Source organism: Nerophis ophidion, linkage group LG05 (assembly GCF_033978795.1).
Source record: "Nerophis ophidion isolate RoL-2023_Sa linkage group LG05, RoL_Noph_v1.0, whole genome shotgun sequence".
Taxonomy (NCBI): Eukaryota; Metazoa; Chordata; class Actinopteri; order Syngnathiformes; family Syngnathidae; genus Nerophis; species Nerophis ophidion.
This window is the reverse complement of record NC_084615.1, coordinates 43,243,080-43,261,138: the sequence shown is the minus strand read 5'-3', so window position 1 is coordinate 43,261,138 and position 18,059 is coordinate 43,243,080. Positions and strand designations below refer to the sequence as shown.

General features: G+C 42.0%; 1 protein-coding gene across 4 annotated transcripts in view; it reads left to right on the top strand.

The window, feature by feature from the left end:
* The window catches only part of LOC133553138 (kelch-like protein 29), a 600,020-nt gene that overhangs the window by 26,402 nt on the left and 555,559 nt on the right, over nucleotides 1–18,059 (top strand). Inside the window, exon 1 of one of the 4 annotated variants that reach the window (XM_061901011.1) lies at nucleotides 8,185–8,557. The exons of 1 other annotated variant lie outside the window; for it this stretch is intronic. The gene's annotated coding sequence lies outside the window, so the exon portion shown is untranslated. Of the gene's footprint in view, nucleotides 1–8,184; nucleotides 8,558–18,059 lie in introns of those variants that run through there. 2 more of the 4 variants (XM_061901008.1, XM_061901007.1) reach the window with 2 other exon arrangements.

Sequence of the window (18,059 nt, the reverse complement as noted above, 5' to 3'; positions counted from 1 at the left end):
TCCACCGATCCACAACATCCGCAGTCGAAGTCAGCAGAACACCATCCGCACCATACACGGTGTTGATAGTGCACTGCTTCCCCTTCCTGAGGCGCCGTATGGTGGTCCAGAATCGCTTCGAAGCCGTCCGGAAGTCGTTTTCCATGGCTTCCCCGAACTCTTCCCATGTCCGAGTTTTTGCCTCCGCGACCGCTAAAGCTGCACACCGCTTGGCCCGTCGGTACCCGTCCACTGCCTCCGGAGTCCTATGAGCCAAAAGAACCCGATAGGACTCCTTCTTCAGCTTGACGGCATCCCTCACTGCTGGTGTCCACCAACGGGTTCTGGGATTACCGCCACGACAGGCACCAACAACCTTGCGGCCACAGCTCCAATCAGCCGCCTCGACAATAGAGGTTCGGAACATGGTCCACTCGGACTCAATGTCCAGCACCTCCCTCGTGACATGTTCAAAGTTCTCCCGGAGGTGTGAATTGAAACTCTCTCTGACAGGAGACTCTGCCAGACGTTCCCAGCAGACCCTCACAATGCGCTTGGGCCTGCCAGGTCTGTCCGGCATCCTCCCCCACCATCGCAGCCAACTCACCACCAGGTGGTGATCGGTAGAAAGCTCCGCCCCTCTCTTCACCCGAGTGTCCAAAACATAAGGCCGCAAATCCGATGACACAACTACAAAGTCGATCATGGAACTGCGGCCTAGGGTGTCCTGGTGCCAAGTGCACATATGGACACCCTTATGTTTGAACATGGTGTTTGTTATCGACAAACTGTGACGAGCACAAAAGTCCAATAACAAAACACCACTCGGGTTTAGATCCGGGCGACCATTCTTCCCAATCACGCCTCTCCAGGTTTCACTGTCGTTGCCAACATGAGCGTTGAAGTCTCCCAGTAGGACAAGGGAATCACCCGGAGGAGCACTTTCCAGTACTCCCTCGAGTGTACCCAAAAAGGGTGGGTATTCTGAACTGCTGTTTGGTGCGTAAGCACAAACAACAGTCAGGACCCGTCCCCCCACCCGAAGGCGAAGGGAAACTACCCTCTCGTCCACTGGGTTGAACTCAAACGTACAGGCTTTGAGCCGGGGGGCAACCAGAATTGCCACCCCAGCCCGTCGCCTCTCACTGCCGGCAACGCCAGAGTGGAAGAGGGTCCAGTCCCTCTCGAGAGAACTGGTTCCAGAGCCCTTGCTGTGCGTCGAGGTGAGTCCGACTATATCCAGCCGGAACTTCTCTACCTCGCGCACTAGCTCAGGCTCCTTCCCCCCCAGTGAGGTGACGTTCCACGTCCCAAGAGCTAGCTTCTGTAGCCGAGGATCGGACCGCCAAGTGCCCTGCCTTCGGCTGCCGCCCAGCTCACAATGCACCCGACCTCTATGGCCCCTCCTATGAGTGGTGAGCCCATTGGAGGGATGACCCACGTTGCCTCTTCGGGCTGTGCCCGGCCGGGCCCCATGGGAACAGGCCCGACCACCAGGCGCTCGCCATCGTGCCCCAACTCCGGGCCTGGCTCCAGAGCGGGGCCCCGGTGACCCACGTCCGGGCGAGGGAAATCTGGGTTCATTTCGTTGTAATTCCATAGAAGTCTTTGAGCTGCTCTTTGTCTGATCACTCACCTAGGACCTGTTTGTCTTGGGAGACCCTACCAGGGGGCATGAAAACCCCCAGACAACATAGCTCCTAGGATCATTGGGACACGCAAACTCCTCTACCACGGTAAGGTAGCAGCTCAGAGAGCTACAAACCACTATCGAATATAGCTTACCGCAACCCTGCATGGACAAGATATGAAATGACACGACAGGAGCGACAATACGGAAGTCATCGACAAGACAAGTAATCCAGCACTGACTGGAGGAACAAAGCAGGTAAAATAAGAGCGGGGTGACATCAGGACGAGTTGAGTTTATACCAAAAAGTTATATTTTGGTTTCATTTGACCACATGACATTCTCCCAATCCTCTGCTGTATCATCCATGTATCCATTTTGGTATAAACTCAACTCGTCGTGTTTGGAGGAAGAAGAATAATGAGCTGCATCCCAAGAACACCAGACCTACTGTGAAGCATGGGGGTGGAAAGATCATGCTTTGGGGCTGTTTTTCTGCTAAGGGGACAGGACGATTGATCCGTGTTAAGGAAAGAATGAATGGGGCCATGTATCGTGAGATTTTGAGCCAAAACCTCCTTCCATCAGTGAGAGCTTTATATGGTTGACCAAATACTTATTTTCCACTATCATTTACAAATCAATTCTTTAAAATTCCTACAATGTAAATTCCTGGATTTTTTTTCACATTCTGCCTCTCACAGTTGAAGTGTACCTATGATGAAAATTACAGACCTCTGTCATCATTTTAAATGGGAGAACTTGCACAATCGGTGGCTGACTAAATACTTTTTTGCCCCACTGTATGTATTAATATTTTTCGAATTAATTCATTTGTTTTTAGTTTCATTATCCAGCCTCTGGGCAGCACGGTGGAACAGGGGTTGGTGCATGTGCCTCACAAAACAAAGATCTTGAGTTGTCCCGGTTTCAATCCCGGGCTCGGGATCTTTCTGTGTGGAGTTTGCATGTTCTCCTCATGACTGGATAGATAGATAGATAGTACTTTATTGATTCCTTCAGGAAAGTTCCTTCAGGAAAATTAAAATTCCAGCAGCAGTGTACAGAGTTGAGATCAATTTAAATAAAAGTAAAAAGTAAATAATGGGGGTTTAAATGGAAACAAAATAGAGAAATATTACAAAAAGAATAAAAATAAAAAGCAACAATGGGAATAAAAATCTAACAGTAAAATAAGAATATAACAAGACAAAGTAGGCAGTAGTGACCATGTTATGAAAACGTATTGTACAGTTATTTTTTTGCTTCCCCTGTCATCCTTGTACCCCCCGCCCCAGAGAGGAGTTGTACAGTCTAATGGCGTGTGGGACAAAGGAGTTCTTGAGTCTGTTAGTCCTGCACTTGGGACGAAGCAGTCTAGCACTGAACAGGCTCCTCTGGCTACTGATAACGCTATGCAGAGGGTGACTGGCATCATCCAGGATGCTCACTTATTTGCCAACAGTCCTCTTCTCTGCCACCGTCACCAGTGAGTCCAGTTTCATTCCCATTGTAGAACCGGCCCATCTGATCAGTTTCTCAAGTCGGAAGCTGTCTTTCTTAGATGTACTGCCCCCCCAGCACACTACCATGTAGAACAGAACACTGGCAACCACCGACTGGTAGTACATCCACAGGAGTTATCTACAAATGTTGAAGGAGTGCAGTCTCCTGAGGAAGTACAGCCTGCTCTGTCCTTTCTGGTACTGGTGGTCCGTGTTAACAGTCCAGTCCAGCTTATTGTCCACCCAAACCCCGAGGTACTTGAATGAGTCCACGGTCTGTACCTCTACTCCCTCGATCACAATAGGTTGTGACCGTGGACTCGACCTCCCAAAGTCAATGACCAGCTCCTTGGTCTTTGATGGATTGAGTTGCAAGAGGTTTGTGTGGCACCAGACAACAAAGTCCCTCACCAGATTCAGAAACTCCTCCTCTCTGCCGTCCCTGATGCACCCGACGATGGCTGTGTCATCCGCGTACTTCTGGATGTGACACAGCTCTGAGTTGTAGCAGAAGTCAGCGGTGTACAGGGTGAAGAGAAGAGGGGCCAGCACCGTTCCCTGTGGTGCTCTGGTGCTGCTGATCACAGTGTCAGACGTGATGTCCTTCAGTCTGACGTGCTGTGGCCTGTCGGTGAGGTAGTTCGAAATCCAGGCAACCAGGCAGGGGTCCACTCACATTTTGTAGAGCTTGTCCTGAAGGAGGCGGGGCTGGATGGTATTAAAGGCACTCTAGAAGTCCAGGAACAGGATCCTCACAGTGCCATTTCCCTTATCCAGGTGTGAGTGGGCTCGATGCATCAGGTAAAGGATAGCATCCTCCACACCGCCTGCCTGGTACGCAAACTGCAGGCTGTCCTGGGCATGTTGCACCTGTGGTCTGAGGCTCTCTCCGGGTACTCTGGCTTCCTCCCACCTGTAAAGACATGCACCTGGCGATAGGTTGAGTGGCAACACTAAATTGGCCCTATAGTGTGAATGTGAGTGTGAATGTTGTCTGTCTATCTGTGTTGGCCCTGTGATGAGGGTGCGACTTGTCCAGGGTGTACCCCCCTTCCGCCCAAATAGAGCTGAGATAGGCTCCAGCAACCCCCCGTGACCTCAAACGGGACAAGCGGTAGAAAACGGATGGATATTCAACCTCCCATTCCATAAAGTGTTGCTGTTAGCACCTCCAACCACTAGAGAGAGCTAAAAAACAAGTAATGTTCACAACTGCATCTCTGTGGTGACTTTTGAAATAATAAGCACTTTTTTTTACACATAAGATGTTTTTTGTATTTAATTTTTGACGCACATTTACAACAAATATAGGATGCATTTTTGAATTTTTGTTTTGGCAGCAATTGTGATGAAATGTCATTAAAAGCAATGGCAGTGCAAAATAACCATAACAAGTGTAAAAGCAAAGTGCCAACACTCTGAACTGATTCTTTGAGGAAGTACAATAATTGCCATTTTCCTCTTGTCCCGACAAAGTACATCACTTGGCAGTAAAAACAATGTTTTATTGTCTGCTGCAGTCAGAGGACAGCAACTCCATCACGGCTTTATTTGTTGCTGCAGGGGTCACATGACCTACTGACTGAAATGTAGGGTCTCTTCTGCTCATGTCATCATTATATCGTCATGGTAACATGCATTCACAGGCACAACATTAAGTACGCCTGCAGCCTCTATTTCTATTATCCATCCATCCATCCATTTTCTACCGCTTATTCCTTTTGGGGTCGCGGGGGGCGCTGGTGTCTATCTCAGCTACAATCGGGCGGAAGGCGGGGTACACCCTGGACAAGTCGCGACCTCATCGCAGAATTCCTATCATATAAAGTTGAATACAAAACAATGAAATATTGAAAGGTTGTGTTTAGGATGCAGTCCTGGACTGCTGGCCGGACAGACAGTGTTTGAAGAGACACTGTCCTATCTGAAAGAAGACTATAAATATCACGCTTGGCTGCATGCAAATGAGGCAAAGGCACTCCACTCGAAAAACAGCATGAAAATGTCACCCTGGAGAGCACAGAGAAAGAAAGAAAAAAAAAGATAAACTGTATCAGACTCATTTTGCTTGCATTTCACTGCAAGACATGTTGATGTTTTTGCTCTTCTGTTGAGGGAAATATTTCTAAAACATTTTGACCAACACTAAACATGTCACATTTTACAAATGAAATTGTAAATTGACCCAAACATATTTTTATAGGCTAAGTTTGTCGTTAATGCTCACTATGATAAAATTAGAACTTTGCTGCTGTTTATTTTTATTAGGAAAATATTACTTACTTCCTAACTTGTCGAGGGTGTACTCCACCTTCCGCCTGAATGCAGCTGAGATAGGCTCCAGCGACCCCAAAAGGGAGAAGTGGTAGAAAATGGATGGATGACTTACTTCCTCAACAATGTAGGACTATTTTGCAAAATGTGCATCCTTTTTTATTTTAATATGAGAAGATTAGTTATAATTCTGGAACAAAATAAATACATTAAAATAAATAAACATGTGTATATATATATATATATATATATATATATATATATATATATATATATATATATATATATATATATATATATATGCAGGTGTGGGAAAAATCACATTACTACTTCATCTCTACAGAACTGTTTCATGAGGGGTTCCCTCAATCATCAGAAGATTTTAATGGAAGCATTCACATTTACATGGTTTATATAGGGCACAGGCAGGCATAGGGTCGTGGTGATTGGCTCAATATACATATATATATATATATATATATATATATATACATACTGTATATATATATATATATATATATATATATTAGGGTTGTGGGAAAAAATCGATTCGAATACGTTGCGCGATTCAGAATCGATTCTCTTTTTTTTTTTTAATCGATTTAAAAAAAAAAAAAATGTAATATCAATCCAACAAACCACTACTAAGCAATACCATAACAATGCAATCCAATTCCAAAATCAAACCTGACCCAGCAACACTCAGAACTGCAATAAACAGAGCAATTGAGGAGACACAAACACGACACAGAACAAACCAAAAGAAGTGAAACAAAAATTAATATTATCAACAACAGTATCAATATTAGTTATAATTTCAGCATAGCAGTGATTAAAAATCCCTCATTTACATTATCATTAGACATTTATTAAAAATGTTAAAAAAGAACAATAGTGTCACAGTGGCTTACATTTGCATCGCATCTCACAAGCTTGACAACACACTGTGTCCAATGTTTTCACAAAGATAAAATAAGTCATATTTTTGGTTCGTTTAATAGTCAAAACTAAATTACAACATTGCAATCAGTTGATAAAACATTGTCCTTTACAATTATAAAAGCTTTAAAAAAAAAAAACTACTACTCCGCTAGCATGTCAGCAGACTGGGGTAGATGTATTGAATGAATACAGAATCGTTTTGAATCGGAAAAATATCGTTTTTTCGAAAAAATCGATATATTATCGAATCGTGACACCAAGAATCGATATTGAATCGAATAGTGGGACACCCAAAGAGTCGCAGCCCTAATATATATGTATATAATATCTGACTTTTTTCTTGGAAGAATATCATCACTGTACAAAAATGTTTTGGGAAAAATATTGTCTGGAAACATTTTTTTAAATAAAACAGCTTTTATTTTTAATGATAATGTTATCCTTTTCACAAGTCTCATCACAGACACAACAATAAAAAAGTGATTTTACTGCCAAAATCAAACTTTGATCTTGGTTTATTTATATATACTTTTTTTTAAATGTACACCTTTTATTTACTGTAAGTGCATGCCATTTTGCTCAATAACATGCAACTTTTTCCCAACGTTTCCCCGAAGAAAGTAAGCCATTTATTTTTCTAAAAATAGTGAAGCAAGACAGTTATTCTGGAAAAAACAGATATACCGTATTTCCTTGAATTAATTAATTTAAAACTAATTCTCACTCCTGTTCTTACCAAAGGCATGCGGTAAAAGTAAGCATGCGTTAATTATTTTAAAACCTCTACTCACTCCGGCACTTACCAAAGGTATGCAATACAAATTTGAGTGTGGTGTAAGCTTGGACCTTAAATCCTACTGAATAGCTCTTAATCTTCTTCACTTCATGTGATTTCAAATTACCGGTATTGAAATCAGCCTCGGCTTCACGGTGGCAGAGGGGTCAGTGCGTCTGCCTAACAATACGAAGGTCCTGAGTAGTCGTGGGTTTAATCCCGGGCTCGGGATCTTTCTGTGTGGAGTTTGCATGTTCTCCCCGTGAATGCGTGGGTTCCCTCCGGGTACTCCGGCTTCCTCCCACTTCCAAAGACATGCACCTGGGGATAGGTTGAGTGGCAACACTAAATGGGCCCTAGTGTGTGAATGTGAGTGTGAATGTTGTCTGTCTATCTGTGTTGGCCCTGCGATGAGGTGGAGACTTGTCCAGGGTGTGCCCCGCCTTCCGCCCGATTGGGGCTGAGATGGGCGCCAGCGTCCCCCGTGGCCCCAAAGGGAATAAGCGGCAGAAAATGGATGGATGGATGGAAGTCAGCCTCCTCCATTTTGAAAATGATGACAGGGGAAGTGTCACTCGTGACGTCACGAGTTTGACCAGGCGGTAATACTAAGCATGTGCTAATTATTTTGCGAAGCGAGATTGACCCGGCAGTAATTCAAAGCAGGCGCATACTATATTCCCTGCGGCTATTCAAGGAAATACGTTATACTAAAAAATGGGCAGCGGTGGTTAGTGCTCATGCCTCACAGCAAGAAGGTTCTGGGTTCTGTGTGGAGTTTACTTGTCCTCTCTGTTCCTGCCACCTCCAAAGACATGCACCTGGGGATAGGTTAATTGGCAACACTAATTGGCCCTAGTGTGTGAATGTGAGTGTGAATGTTGTCTGTCTATCTGTGTTAACCCTGTGATGAGGTGGCGACTTGTCCAGGGTGTACCCCGCCTAATAGGCTCCAGCAACCCCCACGATCCCGAGAGGGACAAACGGTAGACAAATAATGAACGAATGTCCCAAAACCAAGGAAAAAAGGCACAAAAGCCTCATCAGCATCGTAGCACTACCACAGTTATCCTAAGGGTGTCGCTGTCGTGCTGACGTAACGCTGTTGGAGCAGAGACGTCAAAAAGTGGGAGGAGCCTGGAGACGACTGGCGTGTGTTCTTACACATTCTGGCCAGGTTCACTCGTCTTCCTCGGCGCAGCTGCGACGCTCTCAAGTCTCCCATCAGTGCGCTGCCCCCCGCCGCTGCCCCGCAGAGCAGAGTGCCGAGACCCTCGGACCAACTCACCTTTAGCGACCCTGTCAGCGAGCCTCAAGCCCCAGACAATGCAACACCAGCAGAATCAAAGCTTGACCGGATAAGGAGATTGTTGGAGCGGAGTAAAGGAAGGACGGACGCTGCTGTTGTTGTTGGAGGTGGTGGTTGGAGAGGGTAGCGAGCAGCCCCGGAAGGTAAGCCCACCTTTTGGTGCTTGTGTGTCGGCCACCAGGTTGGACGGCGGCCGGTCACTTGTCTTGACAAACAAACAATGAATGAATTCATGGTTTAGATTTTTAAAACTGTTCAAGGGCTTAGCTACGCTTACAGCAAACACTTCCATTAACATGTTATTATTATTAGTTTATTTGAATGTGATGATGTGATAGCCCGACTTTCAAGCATCACTTATTTAAAGTTCAATGCAATCTTTTTTGGTGGCATTGGCTTTGAATGTACATTAAAGTACAGTAAATTGTTTCAACCAAGCATTTACATTATATTATATCAGCATGTGTTACTGTAATGTAGTAGATGTAAACATTAAGTCACACACGTTCTGCTTTTGTTAAGTAAATACCCATTTTTTAATATTGTTGTATGGTTTGGCACTAATATGGAGGAGTTGGTCAGATTATTAGAAACACCCTCCAGTATGATCAATACAAACAAGGACAATAATACAAAATAGTTATTCCCCCACACTAATTATGAATATTTGTTCTTATATTATGACAAAATAGCAGCATCTTATGTTTGTGTTGCCACTTTCTGATGATGCAGTCTAAATTTAGAGAGCGAGCGCAAGGCGTCACTTTGTTGGCAGTGATGGTATTATAATAATCTGAGCTCCATATTTAGCATGATTTATCAACCTATCAACCCCCCACCCTCCCACACACACGCACGTCTTCCCACAAGCACTAAAGGCCTGCCACCCCTGTTCACACACTGTACATACAGTATCTTCCTCGTCACTGACGATAATCCATCCGTCTGCGTTGGACATGATTTATGTGGACCAAGGGACCTGCTTTGGACACATTTGGAATCTACCAGGAGACGCTTTGATCCTATTTACCAGGACCCCCTTTTTGTTGTTTTCTGCAAATAACAATATGGCCGCTCCAGGCTTTGTTGTTCTTTTTACTATTTATTAGTTATCTAACGCCATTATGCAAAAATTACATACATTTTCTACAAAACTTTGTACAGACCGGGCTCACGAATCAAGCAAGAATGCAATGAGTATTGCATGGCGTAGTGGGTAGAGCGGCCGGCCAGAAACCTGAGGGTTGCAGGTTCGCTTCCCGCCTATTGACATCCAAAAAATTGCTGCCGTTGTGTCCTTGGGCAGGACACTTCACCCTTCTCCCCCGGTGCCGCTCACACTGGTGAATGAATGATGTATGAATGATAGGTGGTGGTCGGAAGGGCCAAAGGCGCAAACTGGCAGCCACGCTTCCGTCAGTCTACCCCAGGGCAGCTGTGGCTACTGATGTAGCTTACCATCACCAGGTGTGAATGAAAGTTGAGTCCCACTTCTCTGTGAGCGCTTTGAGTGTTTAGAAAAGCGTGATATAAATCTAAGTTATTATTATTATTATTATTTTACTCTAAATTAGAATTTATTGATTGTTTCCCCTGACTCAAGAATGCTTGTATTAGACTTTTATCTGTTTGATCAGAATGTTTTTTAGGTAATTCTAAAAAATACTTACCAACAAAGAATCACAAATATGGCGCATGGCGATTGTTTTCCACGCTTGTTTATTTGGAATCTTGTTGCCACTTGACTCAAAATTGGAAGCATTGCAGTCTCAGAACACACATGGTGGATTGATTAACGTGGAGCCCGACTTAAACAAGTTGAAAAACGTATTCGGGTGTTACCATTTAGTGGTCAATTGTACGGAATATGTATTGTACTGTGCAATCTACTAATACAAGTCTCAAACAATAAAAAATAAATATTTCTGCTTAGTTAATTATTTTACACCATTTTCCACAAACCAGGACGTTACCCAGTCTGTGTTATAATGGAACCTGCTGGATAACGAAAAAAACTTACTGTACATACTTAAATTGTTGTCTCTTTCTGTTGCTTTAGTCGCACTGAAAGCGCTACCTCCGCCATTGAATGCAAATGGTGGTCCTGTCTTGCGTCGTTAGCCTGCTATCTTACATAAAGATTAACAAACACAAATATGTTTTTTCACGATTTTTGGTTGTTGAATTTACATTAAAACCCTTTCTCCTGCAAAATGAGGAATGGTAGGGTCCTATATATAAAAGTTGTTTTTTTTACGATGCTCCTTGTGAAACAAAAAATTGTTAGCTAGCATACACAAATCTTCTTCTGCATGATTTTTTCACTTCTTTTTTCGGGGTTTGTCCCATAAAGAAAGGTCCTTCCTGCCACAGAATGAAATTGTAAAGTCTTGTTTGCCTAATCGGACATTTTTACATAATTTTCAATGAAAAAGTAGACCGCTAGCTAACATATGTATTGACAAACAAAAATCTGCCACTTTACAAAATTGTTTTGATCTTTTTTTTGGTTTTTGACTCATGATGGAAGCATCCCCCCTGCCACAAAATCATGTTTACCTTATTGACAAGCTTTTTGGTAGAATAATTTATTTTCATTTTTGGTGTTTCATTCATGATAGAAGTTTCCCACCACCCCGTCCAAGAACGTAAATAGCACAGTCCTGTCCTTAATAGATATTTCTACTATACAAAAGTCTTTTCCCCACATGTGCTCGATGAGTTTGACTTATTTAGCTATTTGCATCTTGATTAAAGCGTCCCCCCGCCTCAAGTTGCACAAATAAATAAATGATAAATGGGTTGTACTTGTATAGCTCTTTTCTACCTTCAAGGTACTCAAAGCGCTTTGACACTACTTCCACATTTACCCATTCACACACACATTCACACACTGATGGAGGGAGCTGCCATGCAAGGCGCTAACCAGCACCCATAAGGAGCAAGGGTGAAGTGTCTTGCTCAGGACACAACAGACGTGACGAGGTTGGTACTAGGTGGGAATTGAACCAGGGACCCTCGGGTTGCGCACGGCCACTCTTCCACTAAGCCACGCCGTCCCTGAGAGCAGAGTTTAGTTGGTTTCGTCATAATCGTTGAAGCACAAAGTAGCCTGCGAGCTAACACATATATTGACAAATATAAATACGCCACTACACACATTTTTAGCTTGTTTTAACTTAAGTAATTTACATTTTTTGTTGTTTGCGTCTTTATTTAAGCTTCCCCCTGCTTCAGAACGTACACTGTATACTGAAAGTTTTCACAGCGCTTCACTTTTCCACATTTTTATATTACAGCCCAAAATAAAACAAATGTTTGTCCTCATAATTCTACATATAATACCCCATAATGACGATATGAAATTGTTTTATTTTTATTTTGAAAATGTATTAAAAATAAAATGTAATTTTTTTTTTTTTTTTTTTTTTTTTTATACATTTGCAAATAAATTCTACAAAAAGGTGTTTCACAATGTCATTATAGGCTATTTTGTGGAAAATTTTGGGGACGAACATTGATTTATTTCATTTTTGAATAAGGCTATAACAACAAAATATGGAAAAAGTTAAGGCGGTTAAATACTCTCCGAATGCATTGTACATAGTGGACTACGGTCTGTTTAATCCAAACTTAAAGGTGCCATAGGAAATAATTTCATGTCAAGTCATCATTAAATGGCCCTGATATGTCAAAAGTCCTTAATAAATCATGGTCTTTTCGAATACCCTTTATAACTGATAATAGTAGTTCAGCCGGGATATGCTCATTTCAAAATTTGATTTACAGCCCCGAAATATTGTTATAATATTGTTATTGTTTTCATTTCGATGCCCCACCCTCCACCGTTTGACCAATTAAAAAGTCTTTGAGGGTGTCACTTCCAGGTTTCCAGCTACGCACCCCGCTCTTCGTCGAGCTACTGCCACTGGTGAAGTTACTAAACATGTCACACCTTAGTAAATCTAAATAGCGTTGTTACGATTCTAAACTTATTCATGACAAAGCCAGGAACAAAACAAGAATTTGTATCGTGCTTGCTTTTAAAAGATGGAGGCGATTAAAGGCGGGCAAGGTGATTTAATCTGACACCAAACATGCTAAATTCATACTTGATAGGTAAGTCATGCATTTGTTTTCTTATTACTTGTAATAAATGGAAATTGACATTTTTTATGTAAACTATATTGTCCAATACAGTCTATGATCTTGTCTAACAAAGCTAGTATGTTCGTGCAACGAATGCTGTGGAGCGAAGCACCATCACACTAGTATAATACTTAGCATGCTAGCCTGGTCAATGACACATCGACATACAGGCTAAATGGGGAAATATATGCCTGTTAACCTGTATGTCAATGTATCGTCCAACTGACAGGGCAACATATATTTTCGAAAAATCAAACCTATGTGATATGGGTGGTGTCAGTGCCTATTTCTTTCTCGATATGCCGATACGCTGGGGAAATGCGTTCCAACATTAGCATGGCTAATTGCAGTTTCTGGTACTGTATGTGCTTCAGGCACATATGGGGTGGTATTTGCTTGGCACAATATAATGCATTACATGTAATGGTTTTCTACTTGGTGTATTGACATGGTAGTAGGCTATATGATTTATGAGTAATGTGGTGTATGCGTATCGTGGGTGCTCATAGAAGTGCACTCTCCATTGAAAGAGATGCAACATGGAGTTATGCTGAATGAAATGTGGCGGTGATTTTACTGTTGGCCATGGCTTGCCATCAAAGTAGGCCTATGCCATATATAACATATTGTATATTATTATATATATAATTATTTCGATGGTGGTCCGGGCGATCAAAATACACATTTTTGCAAGGTAATGCCAACAATCTGTCCTGACTCCCGACCAAAATATTGCTGCGTAACTTTACAAATACATTTGGTTAATCGACATCAGTAAAATGTGGCATAATTACTTAGTAAGCCGTCTTGCAAGAAGCATAAACAAGAGAAACCTAGCATAGGACTCATCGATTGCCATTTGAAGTTCCTTGCAGTAGGATTCGTATCTGGCAACCTCCGTCATGGAGAGTGGGAGGGGACAACATCAGTTTGACCGTGATTGCAGTACCATTTCTGGCCACATTATTACATATGGCACCTTTTAATATGTCATTTTGTCAAACAGGAAGTAGCATGCTTGCTAATCTTTTGACAGCTAAACCCTACAAAATAATTCCTCGCCTTTTTTTTTTTCAGAGTAAATCTACTGTATCCCTGCTGGCCCAGAATCCAAAATACAAACCCTGTTTCCATATGAGTTGGGAAATTGTGTTAGATGTAAATATTAAACAGAATACAATGCTTTGCAAATCATTTTCAACCCATATTCAGTTGAATATGCTACAAAGACAACATATTTGATGTTCACTGATAAACATTTTTTTTTGTGCAAATAACCATTAACTTTAGTATTTGGTGCCAGCAACACGTGACAAAGAAGTTGAGAAAGGTGGCAATAAATACTGATAAAGTTTAAGAATGCTCATCAAACACTTATTTGGAACATCCCACAGGGGTGCAGGCTTATTGGGAACAGGTGGGTGTCATGATTGGGTATAAAAACAGCTTCCCAAAAAAATGCTCTGTCTTTCACAAGAAAGGATGGGGCGAGGTACACCCCTTTGTCCACAACTGCGTAAGCAAAGAGTCAAACAGTTTAAGAACAACGTTTCTCAAAGTGCAATTGCAGGAAATTTAGGGATTTAAATATCTACGGTCCATAATATCATCAAAAGGTACAGAGAAGCTGGAGAAATCACTCCGCGTAAGCAGCATGGCCGGAAACCAACATTGAATGACCGTGACCTTCGATCCCTCAGACGGCACTGTATCAAAAACTGACATCAATCTCCAAAGGATATCACCACATGGGCTCAGGAACACTTCAGAAAACCACTGTCACTAAATACAGTTCGTCACTACATCTGTAAGTGCAAGTTAATGCTCTACTATGCAAAGCGAAAGCCATTTATCAACAACATCCAGGAACGCCGCCGGCTTCTCTGGGCCCAAGATCATCTAAGATGGATTGATGCATAGTGGAAAAGTGTTCTGTGGTCTGACGAGTCCACATTTCAAATTGTTTTTGGAAACATTTGACATTGTGTCATCCGGACCAAAGGGGAAGCGAACCATCCAGACTGTTATCGAAGCAAAGTTCAAATGCCAGCATCTATGAGGGTGCATTAGTGCCCAAGGCATGGGTAACTTACTCATCTGTGAAGGCACCATTAATGCTGAAAGATACATACAGGTTTTGGAACAACATATGCTGCCATTTAAGCGCCGTCTTTTTCATGGACGCCCCTGCTTATTTCAGTAAGAAAATGCCAAGCCACATTCAGCATGTGTTACAACAGCGTGGGTTCGTAAAAAAGGAGTGCGGTTACTTTCCTGGCCCGCCTGCAGTCCAGACCTGTCTCCCATCGAAAATATGTGGCGCATTATGAAGCGTAAAATATGACAGCAGAGACCCCGGAATGTTGAACAACTGAAGCTCTACATAAAACAAGAATGGGACAGAATTCCACTTTCAAAGCTTCAACAATTAGTTTCCTCAGTTCCCAAACTCTTATTGAGTGTCGTTAAAAGAAAAGGTGTTGTATTGTAACACAGTGGTGAACATGCCCTTTCCCAACTACTTTGGCACGTGTTGCGGCCATTAATTTTCTGTCAATTATTATTTGCAACAAAAAAAAAAAAAAAGAAGTTTATGAGTTTGAACATCAAATATCTTGTCTTTGTAGTGCATTCAATTGAATATGGGTTGAAAAGGATTAGCAAATCATTGTATTCCGTTTTTATTTAACTCTAACACAATTTCCCAACTCAAATGGAAACGGGTTTTGTAGTACAATACTATTTTGCTTATGCTTACTGTGTGCTGTAAGTTGTGTAATGGAACGATAAGATTTATGTTAATGTTGTCTCTTGAACGGTACCCCGCTAATTAACTGGGCATTAAAGAAACAAGGTAAGGATAATAGTCATGCTACCGCCACATTCTCATGAAAGCGCACAACGCTGATTGCACAAACGGTATCATTGATTGCTGTTGTGGTTGTTGCTGTTGTTTGTTAAAGTTAAAGTTAAATTACCAATGATTTTCACACACACACTAGGTGTGGTGAAATGTGTCTTCTGCATTTGACCCATCCCCTTGATCACCCCCTGGGAAGTGAGCAGTGGGCAGCAGCGGTGCCGCCCCCAGGAATCATTTATGGTGATTTAACCCCCAATTCCAACCTTTGATGCTGAGTGCCAACCAGGGAGGCAATGGGTCCCGTTTTTATAGTCTTTGGTATGACTCGGCCGGGGTTTGAACTCACAACCTACCGATCTCAGTGCGGACACTCCAACCACTAGGCCACTGAGTAGTCATAGTCGATTAAGAAGCAGAGTGTAAAACGTGAGCAGGACATGCGGATAAAAGGTAGATCGTGTGTTCATGGAGGAGGTTGTGCAATGCCGCCAGTTTGGCCTCAGGTTATGTGCTGTCGTTTAAAGAATGAAATAGAAAAGAGCCCGGAGAAACAAGGCAGGCGCCGCAGATCGCCAGTCAGGCTCTCAGTGTGACGCCAGCCTCCTAAAACACAGAGCTGTTTTCTTTCCTGTGTGTGACAGTGTGTGTGTGTGTGTGTGTACGCACTACAGTGTTTGTGTTTGCATCAGCGAGAAATGTCAACAAATATTAACATGCAGCTGCCACCACAAGAGTGCTGCTTTCAATAGATGTACACCATAGAAACATCTTTATTTTTTATTTTGTTAGATTATTATTTAAATGCATTTTTTAAATGTTTTTCGGGCCACTTCATTAGGTACGCAATCTAATGCTAATGTGAATGGAACTCAATTAAATGGAAACCCTTGAAATGAATATTTTTAGAATATCAATTATAATCACAAATTATTTATTTAATTGAAATTAGATTTTTTCAAGTCATTGTATTTATTTGTATGTATCCCTTTCTATTTTGTATGTTGTGGAGCCCCATTATAGTGAGATCAATTAAGTAAAATGATGTGGTTCCTTCAATGTGCTCCCAAGAGAAAATATAATTATAATACAGAAAAAGAAATATCAAAATATTCAAACGCCCTTGATTTACCATGTATTTTTATTTTTTTTAGCTTTTCCAACAGATGGACGTTATGAATGGAATACCTAATGTGTGTAAGTACACACACTATTCTGCTTCAGTCAGATTATTAAAAATCAGAACAAATATTTCCAATATAAAGATAAACTTTGTAAAATACATTAACCACAAACAATTATTGCAAAACATTTAGATATTATATTCTATTTTCGATGATTATTTTAATTTTCAATATACTAATATTATCAAGTGGGCTATTTCCTTATTGTGGATATTTATATGCATTTATTTATCCTCTTTTTTTCTTTTACAAAAATATATTTCTTTGTATCATAAATGTATTTAAAGAAGTGGCCAAGGAATACAACTTGTCAAATATATATACTTAAAAAGACCTATTTTAATTGCACAATGGCATGCAATTAGAGAAGTAACTGGCATTCATTTTATCTGTAATTTACCAGTCAAGCTCTACAAAAAGTATGAATATAGACTATATTGCCACCCATCCAAATTATGAGAATCAGGTGTCCTAATCACTTAGTCCAGCCACAGGTGTCTAAAATCAAGCACTTAGGCATGGAGACTGTTTCTACAAACATTTGTGAAAGAATGTGATTTCCAGCGTGGAACTGTCATAGGATGACACCTGTGCAACAGATTCAGTCGTGAAATTTCCTCGCTCCTAAATATTCCAAGGTCAACTTTCAGCTTTATTATAAGAAAACAGAAGAGTTTGGGAACAACAGCAACTCAGCCACCATGTGGTTGGGCAGGTAAACTGACAGAGAGGGGTCAGCGGATGCTGAAACGCATAGTGCAAAGAGGTAGGCAACTTTCTGCACAGTCAGTTGGTACAGAGCGCCAAAATTCATGTGACCTTCCAATTATCCCACGTACAGTACGCAGAGAGCTTCATTGAATGGGTTTTCATGGCCGAGCAGCTGCATCTAAGCCATACATAACCAAGTCCAATGCAAAGCGCCAGATGCAGTGGTGGAAATCACGTTGCCACTAGACTCTAGAGCAGTGGAGACGTGTTCTCTGGAGTGATGAATCACACTTTTTCATCTGGCAATTTGATGGACGACTGATAGGTTTGGAGGAGGAGAAATTATGGTCTGGGGTTGTTTTTCAGAAGTTGGGCTTGGCCCCTTAGTTCCAGTGAAAGGTACTTTGAATGCTCCAGGATTCCAAAACATTCTGGACAATTCCATGCTCCCAACCTTGTGGGAACAGTTTGGAGCGGGCCCCTTCCTCTTCCAACATGACTGTGCACCAGTGCACAAAGCAAGGTCCATCTAGACATGGATGACAGAGTCTGATGTGAGGGAACTTGACTGGCCTGCACAGAGTCCTGACCTGAACCTGATAGAACACCTTTGGGATGAATTACAATGGAGACTTAGAGCCAGGCCTTCTCCACCAACATCAGTGTGTGACCTCACCAATGTGCTTTTGGAAGAACGGTGGAAAATTCCTATAAACACACTCCGCAACCTTTTGGACAGCC